The following is a 14,149-nucleotide window of genomic DNA, read 5'->3' on the forward strand; positions in this document are numbered from 1 at the left end:
TTCTGTAAGATTTTTTTACATGAAATATATGGTCAGCATGAAACAGGAGGCTGATAATTCACAGAACTACACCTCCTGTAAGATTAGCTAAAAGAATTTCAGCACAACAAAATACAATCAGTCTAAGGACATGAGAAATTCCTGCTCCCCATAACAACCAAATGTCCCCACAAAAAAAAGATGTGTTGCAATCTTACCATTTTAGTACGAACACATCAATATCTCCCAGGAGAAATGCTCTTGTATTAGTAGCTATGTTACTGACATTTTTATTTATTGTTTCATATTTTCAATTTCACTGCCTAAGAAATTAGTCTTCAATGTGCAGTTCATGGCTCCTATGCAATGGGCTGGGGGGGAATCGCTAAATGCATGATGTAAAGTAACTCAAACAGGCAACTATGCTGTCAGGGACTTTAACTTTGTAATAAAGAGGTCTGGCCCTTCAGCAGAAAAACTCCAGTGTGTCTCCAACAGGACAGCATCAAAGCAGGAGTCATCAACACCCCCTCCTTTGAATTTGTTTAATCAGACTGAAAAGAGCTATGTTGTAGTCTCAAAGCAAATTCTCGAAAATCAACCAGTATGAGCACTGCAGATTTTTTCCTAATGCAACAGCAAGGGAGCTGTGACAGCCACGAGGTTTCAGTGTAACCATCCAGTCACCCATTAGTTTCCAAGCAAGCATTAATGCCCATTTGGCCATCTGCATCCCACATGAGAACAGAACTACTGGGATGGCTTCCTCCCGGATCCATGAGAGCATTCGTGTCCTTCTCCAGTTCGGATAACAACTTCTACAACAGAGAACAAACACAGCAGGGCTTAACACAGTTCACCTGCAATAAGGAAGTTATGTATTACTGTTGCATGAAGAGCAGACAGTGAAAGACTTGCAATAGAAAACAGAACTGTTATTAACTTATTTTTGTCACATAGACCCCAAAAGTATGCAAATTTTTTATTTTTTCTTTAAGGTACCGTAATAGTAGTATGTGATTCACACACAAAACACACAATTATGCAAAGAAACTTACTAGTGATGTTCTAACTATGTCTTCATGGGTTCTGGTGCATTCTACTTGTTCAATTCTTCCCTTTAAGCGTTCCAATTCTTGATTAAATAAGTCATTACTTAAAATATTCCTCTGCTCACCACTCATTAAATTTAATCTGGAATGAAGAAAAGCTGCGTTCCAAATCTAAAAATCTAAACTCACTGAAATGCCTACATGAAACAAGTGCTAAATTTAAAATTTGCCAAAGTTTCAGGAGAAGTAGTACTTTTCTTTCTATTGTTTATATGGCATTTCTGGCAGGTACAAAGCACAGAATTTTGTATCTTGGCACTCTCCATTGGACTTAAGTCACTTTACATAAAGGAGGTGCCACAGTATCTCTACTTCCTAAAATTTAGAGGGATAAAATCAGTATGTATGTATGTATTACCATTAGCAGTGCAACATATAGCTTTAAATATTTTAAAAATGTTTATGATTTCTCTACATACAAAATTAAGGGGTTTACTTTCTACAGGACTGATGATCAAAAATTGCTGAGAGGCAACTTTCAAGCAGAGTACTCATGAGCAAGTGAAGCTTGTTAGCCTGAGAAATAAAAAAATTCTAATGGCAATATAAAGATGAACAATAGCATTTTAAATATCTTATAAATATTTTAAATTATTCCTATTAAATTGATTTTACACATCAGACATATATTCTTGACACCAGCTACAAGGAATAAAATGTCTGTGTAAGCAGGACTAGAGCGCATTCTAATATCAGGAAAATTAAGATTTTATGACAAGTGATGCATTTTCTCGGGAAAAAGGTTTCCATTCAAAAACATAAAAATTCCTGATCGTTATTCCCTACATGAAGGATTTGCTTTCTGCCTCTGTGCTAAAACAGAAACTTCCCTTCACCCAAAGACTTTTGGCATCTAATCAATGCATTCAGGAGCACCTGCATTCTCACGTGTGCGCACATGTGCACAACTATTTCTCCCCAGTCCTGCTTGATTGTCTGCTGATTTTTCCCCCAAATCTGGCTCCTCAACCTTCCCACTACCACCAAACACTACCTAAGCTCTCCGTCCATACCTCCTTGGTACCTTCCTCCCATCTTTCTATGCAGAAGTCCCTCTGCATTATCAGGGACTGACCACGGGAGTCACGGGGGTAACATACATTGGGAAGCACCAGACTGGAAGTTCAGTTCCATTGAATAAACAACTGGAATTAGGATGTCTCAGTGACATACAACAGTCATAAAAAGGCTCCAAGCACGACAGCATGGCTGAACTACTGGAATTCAAGTCACATCACCAAAAAGTAATACAATCAAGCTTTCTACTGAACATAAAAGAATTCGAACATTCCAAACACTACACGTTACCTTTGCCAGAAGACTTCCTTTATTTTTTGCCGTTGTACAAATACTCTTTTTCTTGTTTTCATCTGCAACGTTAATATATTTACACTGGATGTTTCCTCTGCTTACTGGGATTACCTGCTTCCTTTTCAGTGTCCCGAGAGAAAAAATAAAGATAAAGCCACCATCAACCTTTCCACTTTCTTTTAATAAATAATTACAATGGAGGGCTGAGAGCACCCCGAGCCAGGCAAATAAGAAGCCCGGAGGTCTGGCTGCACCCTCTACACCCGCAGCTCTACACCCACAAAAGGGGGGGAGAGTGAGCTCCTCACCCAAAGGAGCTTGTCCTGAGCTAGGCTGTCAGAGCGCGCAGGGAAAGAAGGAAGGAGAGACTCTTTGTGTAGGTTCCACCAGCACGCCTACCACACCCGAAGAGACTAAAGACAGACAGCCCAGAATGCACCTGGGTCCAGGATTTTATAGTTGGGGCAGGAAAGGCGGGGATAAGGGACCCAGCCAACGGGATAAAGCAAAGGAGGCAGGACTGACACTGAGGTAACCCAATGGGGGCAACTCAAAGGAGGGATTACAGGGGCTAGCCAATGGGGCACCGAGTAACAGAGAAACTTCTAGAACTGATACATATGCAACTACGGGAGATGAATATTTACAAACTTATACATAAAATAGGGAGGGGAAAACAAGGACCAACCAGCCTAGAATAGGCAAATAGCCGCACCAAGGGGTGATGGGATCTCACCCTCATCACGGCAGTCCTTAAACATTGGTGCCTGACCTCGAAAGCGTGGGGTATCCTGCTCGCTTCGGGGTCACTGCAGCCACCCGCACCGCCACAGAGAGCAGTGGAGGGAGGAATCTTATCACTTAAATTACTGGTGTTCTGCCTTAAACTGCTGCAGCAGTTTGATTCTGAAATAGAATGGGGACATAGTATTTTGTGCTAAGAGAAGCAAACCCTAAAACCTCAGACAAAAGCCGGCAGAGGGAAGAGGAGGAGAGAACCAAGATTATTGACTAATTAATTGTTGCTATTAATTTTCTCACTTCTAAACTGCCTTAGATACTTATTGAGAGCTATTTTACCCCCTTTCCTCTTCTTTTTCCTTTTCCAATGACAGAAACATGCTCTCTACCTTGAAACAAACAAGTAAAAGGAAGCCAATGTTTTTTTTTTTTTTCTGCAGAAATAACACTGAGATATGCCTGAGGGTTTTTCCTACTCTATTCTGGGACGATCCCTCTCGTCTCTGTTTTACTTAAGAGCTTTTTGACATATCATAGAAAACCTTTCCCACGAACAGGGATTCTTTAAGCCTTATCAGCAGAGAAGTTGTCCTCAGAGGCATGTCAGAACCATCTTCAATTGAGAAACACTCTCTCTTACTACCATCAAATGAAATGTCTCTCCTCCTACATTTACAAAAGAAACATTTCATAGGGGAAATTATTCTCTAGTGTTTACAGTCAGGTAATACCTTACAGTCACTACCAACTTTGTGTTGATACTGGAGCAACAATTCCCCTACTAAGCTACTTGGTGCAGAGCTAAGCACATTACTTCTTAAATGTTTACCCTAATTAGGAAATTGAGATTTGTGTAAGGCAGAACATCTGCAAACATCAGTTTTATAAAAACCTCTTTTCCTTTTTCACAGGGGAAAAAATATATGGTGGAATATTTAGGCATTTTGGTCTTCATCATCTGCCTTCCCCCCACCTTGCTTCCCAGCATCTAAATGTTGGTTTGCATCTGAATATTTGTTGCAAATTATCTCAGGCACAGGATTTTGACACTGTAAGTAATAGTTTGAGCAACATTTACACCAAAGGAACATTCTTGTCAGCCACTAACTGTTGTTCAGAACACTGGTTATGTTTTACAGGTAGCACCAAAGGCACATTTGATTTAGAAAACACCCTTCTTTTGACACAATTCTTAGTTTTGCAGATTGTACTTTAGATACTTGGCTAAAAAAAAAATCTCTAATTTGCAAGCCATATAAAATCTCCTTCTCTGTTGAAGTATTCCTTATTTTCCTAATTTCTTTTGCTTCCTTTTGATTCCTTAGATCCATGGATTTTTTTTCTCTCAAATGTTTCTGCAAATATTCTTCTGTGTGCTGTAAGAATGAACTGCATTTAAAAACCAAATGCATGAAGTAACTCATATCTGAAGTCTATTTTTTATGGGTTTGAAATAAATCCTATTTTAAATAATATTAGAGCAGGAAAACATCAAGTTGTCAAAAATGTGTGTGTCAAAAGTGTGAGTCTCATTCAAAGTGAAAATGTCCCCCCATTAGTTTTAGAAATTTTTAGACAATGGATAGAACACTAAGCAAAATGCGGAGCTGCACTAACAGTGCCCAGTGCTGTTTGTTCAGACTTCTCAGTTGTACTCAGGTCAGCACAGAACACACACATGCTGTGCCAGAAAGCCTTTGTTCATAGGAAATATAAGTATGTGATGGATAGAAATCACAGCCGTGTTGGTTCTACTGCTTCTACTTTACTTCAGCAAGTTAAAAATACTCTTAATGTTTTTTACCTGTCATCTCATTTTCAAAGGTAAAGGTACCCATTTCTCACCTGAAGTGTCTGTCTCTGCTATCCACCTAGATTTAATTCTATTTTCCACATGACTCAACACCAAATGACTGAGAAGTTAAGCACTGAGCTGCTTGGTGCCCACTAGGTCACTGGCTCATTCCCCTGCCGATGGAATGATAAATGATACCTGTATTATCCCTAGCAAGCATTTGTCAAAAGTCTCAACACCATCTGAAACTCCACAGCCACTCGAAGACATGTTGCAGTCTTCACAAATTGATGCTTCACAAGTGACTGGCATTTTAAGCCTGTTACTACTCATCCTATCCTCCAGGACCATGAAGTTATTCCCTACATCTGCACCGAAGCTCTCTTATCCCATGGAAGATTAGATTTCGTTCAGTTTTTCATTTTCCAATGTATTCTGTATTTTCTTGCAGATCACATTTTCCAAACACTTCTTAATACACTAACTTTTCTCTTCTGGATGTGTGCCACTTGCAGCCCCATCCTTGTAAGATGCAATGAACACACTGTGTCAGGAAACAGCAATACTGAAAAAATTGAAGAACTTCCTCTATTTCTTCTAGTTTTTAGATTGTGCAATCACATGCTATACCCACGCTGTTTTTGCAAATTGCACAGAAGGTCCCAGCCTCCTCAGACTACTAAAATGGACTGGCTTTTGGCCTCAGAGCAAGGAGATACTGAGCTAGGATACCCTAGCCTTGTTCTCATTGCACTCCTTCATTTGTTGCCTTTCTGCTATGTAGCCAGAAAGATTTCACTAAAATGATCCAGCCAATGCTTGTTCATTCTCCACTGCAAATACCGCTGCTTTTGACAAAGAAAAGTGAATTAAGTGGATTGTATGGTTTTTCCCTCTGACAACTCTTCCACCAATTTGCCAGTGATCAGAGACTCTTGTCATTTCAACCTCTCTCTGAAATGCAGGTTTAAAGACACCTGTTTCAGTTACACATGTTCAATTTTCCAGTGAAAATCTCACATAACCCCTACATACTAGTCTTCTATTCACCTTCCATACAGAAATGTGTCCTCATGTCAATGTGACCACATCCACCTTGTGAGTTTTTCACAAGTTTGTTACAGCAAAACTTCTGGGTATTCACAACAGCTTACTGGTGTAATGTCACCACATTTTTTGACGGCACAGGTCACAGCTCACCATAAGGCAGCAAACCCTGCTGCTGCTCCTGCCCGTGCTCCCACCTCACTGCCCTCAGAGCCCCCCGCCACAGCGTGACCCACCCAGACCGAACCCCTCCTTGGCCCTGGCAAAGCCAAGGAGTTTGGAAAGGCTCCAAGGTTTTGGAGTTACCATCCCTGCAGCTGTTTAAGAGATGTCTGAATGTGGTGCTGGGTGATACAGTTTAGTGGTTTAGGGGTGATTATGGTGGTCCTGGGTTGACGGTTGGACTGGCTGATCTTACAGGTCTCCTTCACCCCGGATGATTCCGTGACTCTACAGAATGAGGCAGCCAACCCTGTCGATGGTCCTCCGCGTCCCCTCTGCCCGGGGCACACAGGAGGCTGGGCTGGGCAGGGGAACCTGAGGAGCGGACGGGGGAGGACGGGCCAAGCCCGGAGCCGGCTGCGAGCGTCGCCCCACGGCTCGCCCGCGGCCGCCCGAGGAAGCCCGCACGGGCCGGGCCGCTCTGTCGCGGCAGACGCGGAGCTGCCCTGAGCCGCTCCCTCAGCTCGCATCTGTCGCTCTCCCGGGCACCTTGCGCGGTGCAGGAGGACAGGAACCACCGCTTTCCCTTTGGCCGGCGGGACGGGACCGGCCGGCTCGCACCAGGAGCGCTGAGGGGGCCGACCCGCCCGGGCCGCGAGGGCGGCCGGCTCCTCAGGGGGCTCGCGTGCTGTGCCCGCCCGGTGCTGCCCCTCATCGCCACCGCCTCCCGCAACATGTCGCGACTCCCCCGATTACCCCAGAAAGTCGCACGAGCGGCTGGTTACCAATTCGACCTTTACCTTAGCCATAGTCATCAGTTCTTACTTGTAAGAACTCTTCGGTGGTGCCCAGCGACGATGGCCATAAACTACAAGACAAGGCGTTTCACGAGGAAGAAGTTTCCCTTGAGGCTGGCGGGGCTGTGGAGCAGCTGCCCAGGGAGGGTGCGGACCTCGCGGTGTGGTGAGTCGCTCGGGCAGCAGTAAGAGTCAATGGAGCTTTGTGTAGCGGCCGTGGAACGTCCCGAGTTCAGTAACGAGCCCAGGCACCCCAATCCAGTTTGTTCAGAAACATGTGCGGCTCTCAGAACCAGGGCGGAAAATCAGGGCCACGTGGAAGATGGTAGAAGGTTCTGTACGCACGTGTGTAATCACACAGCAAGTGTACTTCTGGCTAATGAATGCGTGTACCTTCTTGTGCCCTGCACCCACGTTAGGTGGAGTTATCCCGCGTGCATCCGGCGCTGTAATAAAGTCATGCCCTGCTTCGTAAGCCTACGTTGTTGCTAAGGAGTTTTATTCCCGGTTTTTGGTGACACTGTGGAGGCTCGCCCCGCGCCAGGGCAGCTCTCACGCTGCTTTGTGAGGGCGTGGGGGCCATGGACTAGAATTGGGGCCAAGCTCAGCACAGTTCCATAGGTTTTGCCCCAGCTGGATGATCTGGGAGAAAGGACGCAGAATTTGGAAGGAAGTTTTCTGAGATACTTAGACACTTGAGGTGAAATTAGGGAAATACAGCTTCCTTATGAGAAATCCCAGTGGCAGGAATTGTCCTGCTAGAAATGAGTGTTACTAAAAGGCTGAGGGGGATATGAATGATACTGTTTGTCTTGTTGTCTATGGCAAGTCAGAACACATTTTTTTGCATGCTGTTTCCTTTCTAAAATAATTTATTACTCCTTGGAAATAAACACATGCAATTGTTATATGTTGATTTATAGTTCAAGTTGGGCATTTCTTTATTCCAGCAGAGCATATTGGCAAATCCTATTCCATGCACAAACTCCTGTAACAAGGACAGGTCTAATGTTTGTCCTGTGCAGTTCACTAGAGCTGGCTTTGGGGAAGTCCTGGAAGTTTTCAGAGGCTGTAGCTCCTTTCTGTCTGCTCGAGAGAGCACAAACTTTGGGATCTCAGACCCAGAGGGCCTCTCAGGAACAGCTGAACAGCAGTGGCAATGGCAAAGCTCCAGCTGTCCTGAGCTGGTTCTAGGCATGGAAAATTCCTCTGTGTGAAATTCCAGGGTAAGATAGCCCATCTCTGTAATGTCCTGCTACCTTCCTGACATGAAGATGTATTCACCCAGCAGAAAATACTGTGAAATATACTTAAAAAATTGAAAAAAGAAACATTATGTTTTTCACAAAACCTGAATTGTAAAATCTGAATGTTGCTTTGTCAGTGTTTACAAATATAAAGCCATTTGTTTCCTCCTTGTTGATTTGTTTATTTGCATGGATGACAGGACATACAGAACTGTTTCTTTCATCAGCAATGCCAGGGTGTGCTGGTTAGGTGTTCCTCACAGCATAGCCTCAAGCTTTTCCATTTTGCCATGTAGTATGTATTTAATAAACTAAATTAGGGTATAATGGTTACTAACAGCTGAAAGATATCTAGGACGTACATTAAAAATTTTGTTGCTCTGTTAAACTCAGTGAACATTTTTTGATTTATTGCTTATATTGAAACATTTCATATTGCAGTAACAAAAAGAGGCTCCCAAGATGCTTCATTTTAATAGATTTGTTATTTGCCTATCAGAGTAGTCTACAACTGTGAACACTGACATATTTTGTTAATGGTGTTGTAGTACATTAATGCTTGTGGGGCACCAATGATTAATCCAATGATTGATTTGGAAACAATATTTTGAGTGCATTTGTTATTGTGGCAATTTTTCACATGGTCCTCTCTGTGCAGTCTAAATCTTCAGAATAAGTGAGGATGTTTCAAATGTGCACTCATAAAGGGGACTATTGTTTTCATCTAGGTACAAGAAGAGATTCTGCCCTGGTTTTGTTTCGTCTTCAGAAGCTGTTGCTTTACGTAACTGTGTGAGGAGCTGAGAATAAGAGCACTAGCACTAACCTCTCTAAAATACTGGCATTTTTATAAAATGATACCATTCACTTTCAACAGTAACATTAATTTAATACGTCTTTACATACATACTCAAAGCTATTAATGAAAATAGAGTGGTAGTTTAGAGGCTGTGTAAGTCTAAGGACATACTTATTTTCTGTTCATAACTATGCATAGTGTTTTATTAGCTCAAAAGGAGCTTGTGGAGCTTTTTTTGAAGGAAAATTATTTGAAATTTTTAAATGCAATCTGCTGTGGGTAGCATTGGTAAATAAAGCTGGGATGAAAGGCTGTTTGAACACTTAAAAATGTAATCATTTGCATTCAGATTTTTTTGTTGTTTTATCCTTAGGTAAAAAGTAGCAGCACAGAGGAAGAATGATGGATGATCTTTTTTAAATCATAATTTTTTGTCTTGCTGGGTTTAGTCAAAAACTCACAGAAATACAGTGGGGCTTGGGGTTTATTTTTATTTTTCTCTGAAAGGTCTATGACGTGAATGATTTCCATTAATCAGAATGATTTATTATGTTTCCGGTTTCTTTAGTTGCTCTATCATTGCTCCGCCTACAATCTTACATGGCAATTCTTATTTCCCAGGGAAGTGTATTTAGAGTGTAAAATCTTGTGTATTTTTCCTCAGTGGCCAGTAAACAAACATCCAGCATACAGAGAGACTCATGTGACTTAATCTTGGCTGTTCCTCTGTAAAAAATAACTACAAAACAAAAATAATGTTTGTGCTCTGTTGGGTATAGTTGAGGTCTAGAAATTCTGTAGATAGATAGGTTATTGGAAGGCTGAATGAGGGAACAGTTAATGAACTAGAGTGGTCAGATCTGTCCAGATAATAAAATAAATTATTTTCAGGCTGTCTGGATTTTAGTTTAAAATATATTTGGTACCCATCCCACAGTTACTTCCTTTTCCTGTAGTCCCTTCCTTCATCAAGTTGTTTGAATTTAGACACTAGTTTTTACTTTCAAGCTAAATGTGAAATAAATAAAATCCTTAAACAGTTTTGTTCTTGAGCTTCATCAGACTCATGTACCAAAGTGTGGTTCTGTGGACCAAGGCCATGTAGATCTACTAGAATTTTTCTCAGCATATAACTTTTGTTTGCAGCAAGTCTGTTTATAGAAAAGTTCCTCAGAAGCTCTGTTGCTTTGTGATTGTTACAGCCCAGCTCGCTCAGCAAGTTTAAGGGGAAGAGAATTTCATTCATTCATTTCATTCATTCTGGGAGCAACAACAACATTCTCAGGAGGTTCAATAACAAGCTTTTATTTGCAAACTTTAGACCATTAAGGTAGAATAAGGTACTTGGCAAATTTTAAACCAGCACCCAGACAAGTAAGGCACTTCACAAACCTCAACGTAACAAACTTTAATTTAGCAGGACACAATAAAGCACTTACTGAGGCATTGACTGGAATTTTTTAGTCTGGCTTACAATAGATTTCAAGAAGTTGGGAGAAAAAAGAGAGAGAGGAAAAGAAAAAGGAGAGAAAAATTATATAGTCACCACCCTTAGGACCAATATAGAGGTGCTTTAAATCTACGTAAGAAGAAAGTGTTTTACAAAGTGTTTGTAAGCAGCAGAAGGGTAACTCTGCTTGCTAAGCTGAAGAGCCAGTATTTGGACTTGTTCAGTTTAGGTGTACAGTAGATTGAGTAGGGAATAAAAGTCTCTAAGAAGCAGGCTAGGCTTTGAATACTTGCTGGTTTTCAATATTACTACTAGCCTTGCAAAATAAACTTTGTTTTACTAAAATTTGTTTTGCTTTATGCTGTTTTTTCTTTCCTTCTGAATTGAACTATAATAAATACCCTTTTACTTGCTTCTTTGGTTTACAAATTGAAAGAGAGCAGGGAAGAATATCAAGTTTCTGCTTTCAGAACTTGTTTCTTTTTAAGCTTCTAAGCTTATTCACTAGCAAACTCATACACTGTATTACATTTGTGTTGTGCCCAATGCATGATAAACATGTGTAATTCAACATATTACATCAAATACATTATTTAAATGGGTATTTTAAAGATTTTTATAAAATTGAACAGAAATTTTATAAGCACCTATCAGTAGAAGTTGGGTTGAATTTTCATCTTTATGCAGCTATTTCCTCTTCTCTGTCCTCTGGGGGGAGGTAAAAGCACTTGTGTCTCCTCGGTGTCCTGACTGGAGGTCAGACTTTGACTTCTGTCTCCATTAGCAATTAAGTTCAGAGCAGTAGTGCTGAAGGGAATGCCCTGATTATTTCAATTTTGTTCATGTAGGGTCATTTCTTAGAGCACTGATTGCATGTATATATCAGATGCCTTTCAAAGGAAAGAAAACCAGAAGCCCTGCTCCAAATGAATTTTGACGCCTGGTGAGACCATTGCATTCTGAATCTGCCCACAGAAGCTCAGGAGTGGTGCTAGGAATACTTTGAGTTCTCACTGGAGATGCTTCCTTACCTTCTAGAGTGATCATATCATTGCAACTGGGCAGCATTTGCTGGGGCAGCTGTAGGAAGAATCAGAGAAGGAAGTTTGGCCCAGCACTCAGCCCACTCCACAGTGGCAGAAATTGGCTGGAAGGACAAGGTGTGACAGTGGACTTGGAGCAGACTGAGCACTTCCAGGCCCTCTTTTTTTCTCCCAGAACACTGAGGTGTTGTTTGCCCCATGGGCTGTATTCACTTCAGCAGAAGTGAAGCTGCCAAAGGTCTGTTGGGATAATATTATACTCTGGGAAGTTCACTTACACTTTTTGGTTTGTGATATTTTAGCATAATGCTCCATCTTCTGGGTAAGAGGTGACATTTAACAGGCTTAAAAATGTCTCATTAAATTATGAGTCCTATTGAACATTTTATTAGAGAAATTTGTTTACCACTCATCCACTTTGTCTTGCCTCCTACTATAAATTGGCTTTTGATTTTCATTAGCAGAACACATTTTTTGTTTGCTCTTTTTTTCAGAGAGGTCTTTAAAAATACAGTGGAATTTTTTAGCGTGACCCTCAGAGTCCCCAACACCAGCAGTTCAATCCAGAGTTCTGATATATTTATAACGGTCTGCCCTGCTCTATAGGGAAAAATAGAAACATTAACAAGGTCATATCTTAGTACATGAATTTGGTGGAAAGCACATTTTAAATAAAATTTAATGCAGTTCATGAATGTTACTGTAGTTCACCTATGCTGAAAAAAAATCCCAAAACAAAGAAAATTAATTTTCCAACAGTAGTCACAGACAGTTCTAAACCTTTTCCAAATCAGTATTAAAAATATGTGGCAGACTGTGTGTGCTGTGCTTCACCTTAGTGTCAATCAATTACCAACTGTAACGACAAGCAGGTCATCAAGAATATCAGCAGTATTTGCTCCATGCTGTTCTATACATACACTTCTGTTCTTGAATTTAACTCAAAAATTTGCTGAAGCTGTGGTTAATCAGGCTGATAATTGGAGCTAAGTTTTGACCTGTTGTTGAGAAAAATCTGCAGGATAATTGGGATTCCATTGATAGGTCCATCAGGTGGTGCAATTGCTGCATGGTCTGGATACAAGATTTTTCTTCAAAGGCTGGAAGCAGGGTGTGAAAGGACTCATCTCTTATTTTACTGAAAAACATCTCAAAGGGAATGCAAATAAAATAAAGGTATTCTTTCAGTTAGGGAGCACTAGTTTTGAAACTATTTATAGCCAATGATGATTCTTAACAGCCATGAATGAGCTAGCAGGTACATTGAAGATTGTAATTGTCCAAAAGATTTAAAAAAACCCACAAAGCTACGTAAAATATTCCTAAGAGCTAGAGAAAAACTTGTTTCCCTGAGCTAAAGGCAATAAGCAACCAGAGGAAAATAAAAGCCTTTGATGCAGAAAATCTGAGAACCTTTCTTCCCCTCAATTCCACATCTCTGTGAGAGGGTATGATATGCTCCTCTGTTTTTAGCTGCCATGCTTAAATATGACTAATAAATTTTGAATCCACCCAAAATGTAAAAATATACTTTCCACATAAAGAGCTGGCAGATACAAGATCATATATGAAGATTTATTTGACAATATATTCTTGCTTTAAATCAGGAGACACTTGAAGTTTTACTAAAAAGAAAATATGCAGCTGTTCTCCTTAACTGTGACAAACTGCACTGGCTGCAAAAGTCCTGTTCAGTGTAGTTAATTTTTTTTTCGTCTTACCTTTTGAAACAAGGAAAATAGAGACAGAAAATAAACTTTAAACATGATGTAGAAGAGTAGAACTTGAATTGTACAGTAGCACAGTCCAGATCTTCAGATGACGCTTTTGCCTGTCAAGCACCTCACTTAGAATTAGTTTTGTTGGTTTTTAACAGGCACTAAGTGTCATAAAGTAAGCTGAGAGATGGGAAATGAAATGGACAGGAATGGGAAATAAGTGGACAGGTGGTGGCAGAGGGCTGATAAATCACTTAGTTGTTATCTACCAACTCTTGACTTTTTTGTCTAAATTCTTATTACGGGTCTGGAGTAGCACAAAGATATTGAATGGAAAACTAATTTAAAATTATATTGATTAGCCAGATTAAGAGTGAAAATAACTATTTTTAATAATCAGTAATTGAATTTGTAGGGTGTGGATTGTTTCAAAACTTTGGAAAGCATATATCATCAGAAAGTTAGTGGTCATGTTAAGTAACGTTCCTTGAAATGGTGCTAAGTAGCATAATTTTGCTTAATTGTTTTATTTTTGTGTTTATTGATTACCTTCCGTAATTTGCTTGCTTGAACAGCACTTCGAGGCCAAATGACTTACGATTTCCTAGACAGTCCCATTTATTGCCTTTCATAAAGACACAACACTAAGCTTCCTTCTGCTTTCCTTCTGGAAATAATCTGGAGCTTCACCAGTTTTTTCAAGAATAATTTACAAATGAATATAAATAGTTTGTGAAGCTCTTCAGCATACTCTCTAGGTTTTCTGTGGTGCATATTATTTGCTTTAGCACATTAAAGTCCTTAATGACTTGATATTTGTTATCCTTTCTGTCTTGAGTGTTAGGTGTACCATTATCCTGCTAAAATATGAACTTACAGGAAATACACTTCCAGAAGTATCAGTTCTCATTTACAAATTTGGATGTAGCCGGTAACTGCTGTATTAAT

The 14,149-nt window shown here is 40.4% G+C and overlaps 1 long non-coding RNA gene across 1 annotated transcript; it reads right to left on the minus strand.

Moving 5' to 3' along the window:
• Positions 1 to 402: 402 nt before the first annotated feature.
• LOC116452226 lies at positions 403 to 2,530 on the minus strand. Its single transcript, XR_004243439.1, has 3 exons — positions 2,400 to 2,530; positions 1,038 to 1,173; positions 403 to 797 (listed from the first exon to the last, which is right to left on the minus strand). It is a non-coding gene; the product is annotated as an uncharacterized LOC116452226 (long non-coding RNA).
• Between the last annotated feature and the right edge of the window lie 11,619 nt (positions 2,531 to 14,149).

The sequence above is a fragment of the Corvus moneduloides genome, chromosome 16 (assembly GCF_009650955.1).
Source record: "Corvus moneduloides isolate bCorMon1 chromosome 16, bCorMon1.pri, whole genome shotgun sequence".
Lineage (NCBI taxonomy): Eukaryota > Metazoa > Chordata > Aves > Passeriformes > Corvidae > Corvus > Corvus moneduloides.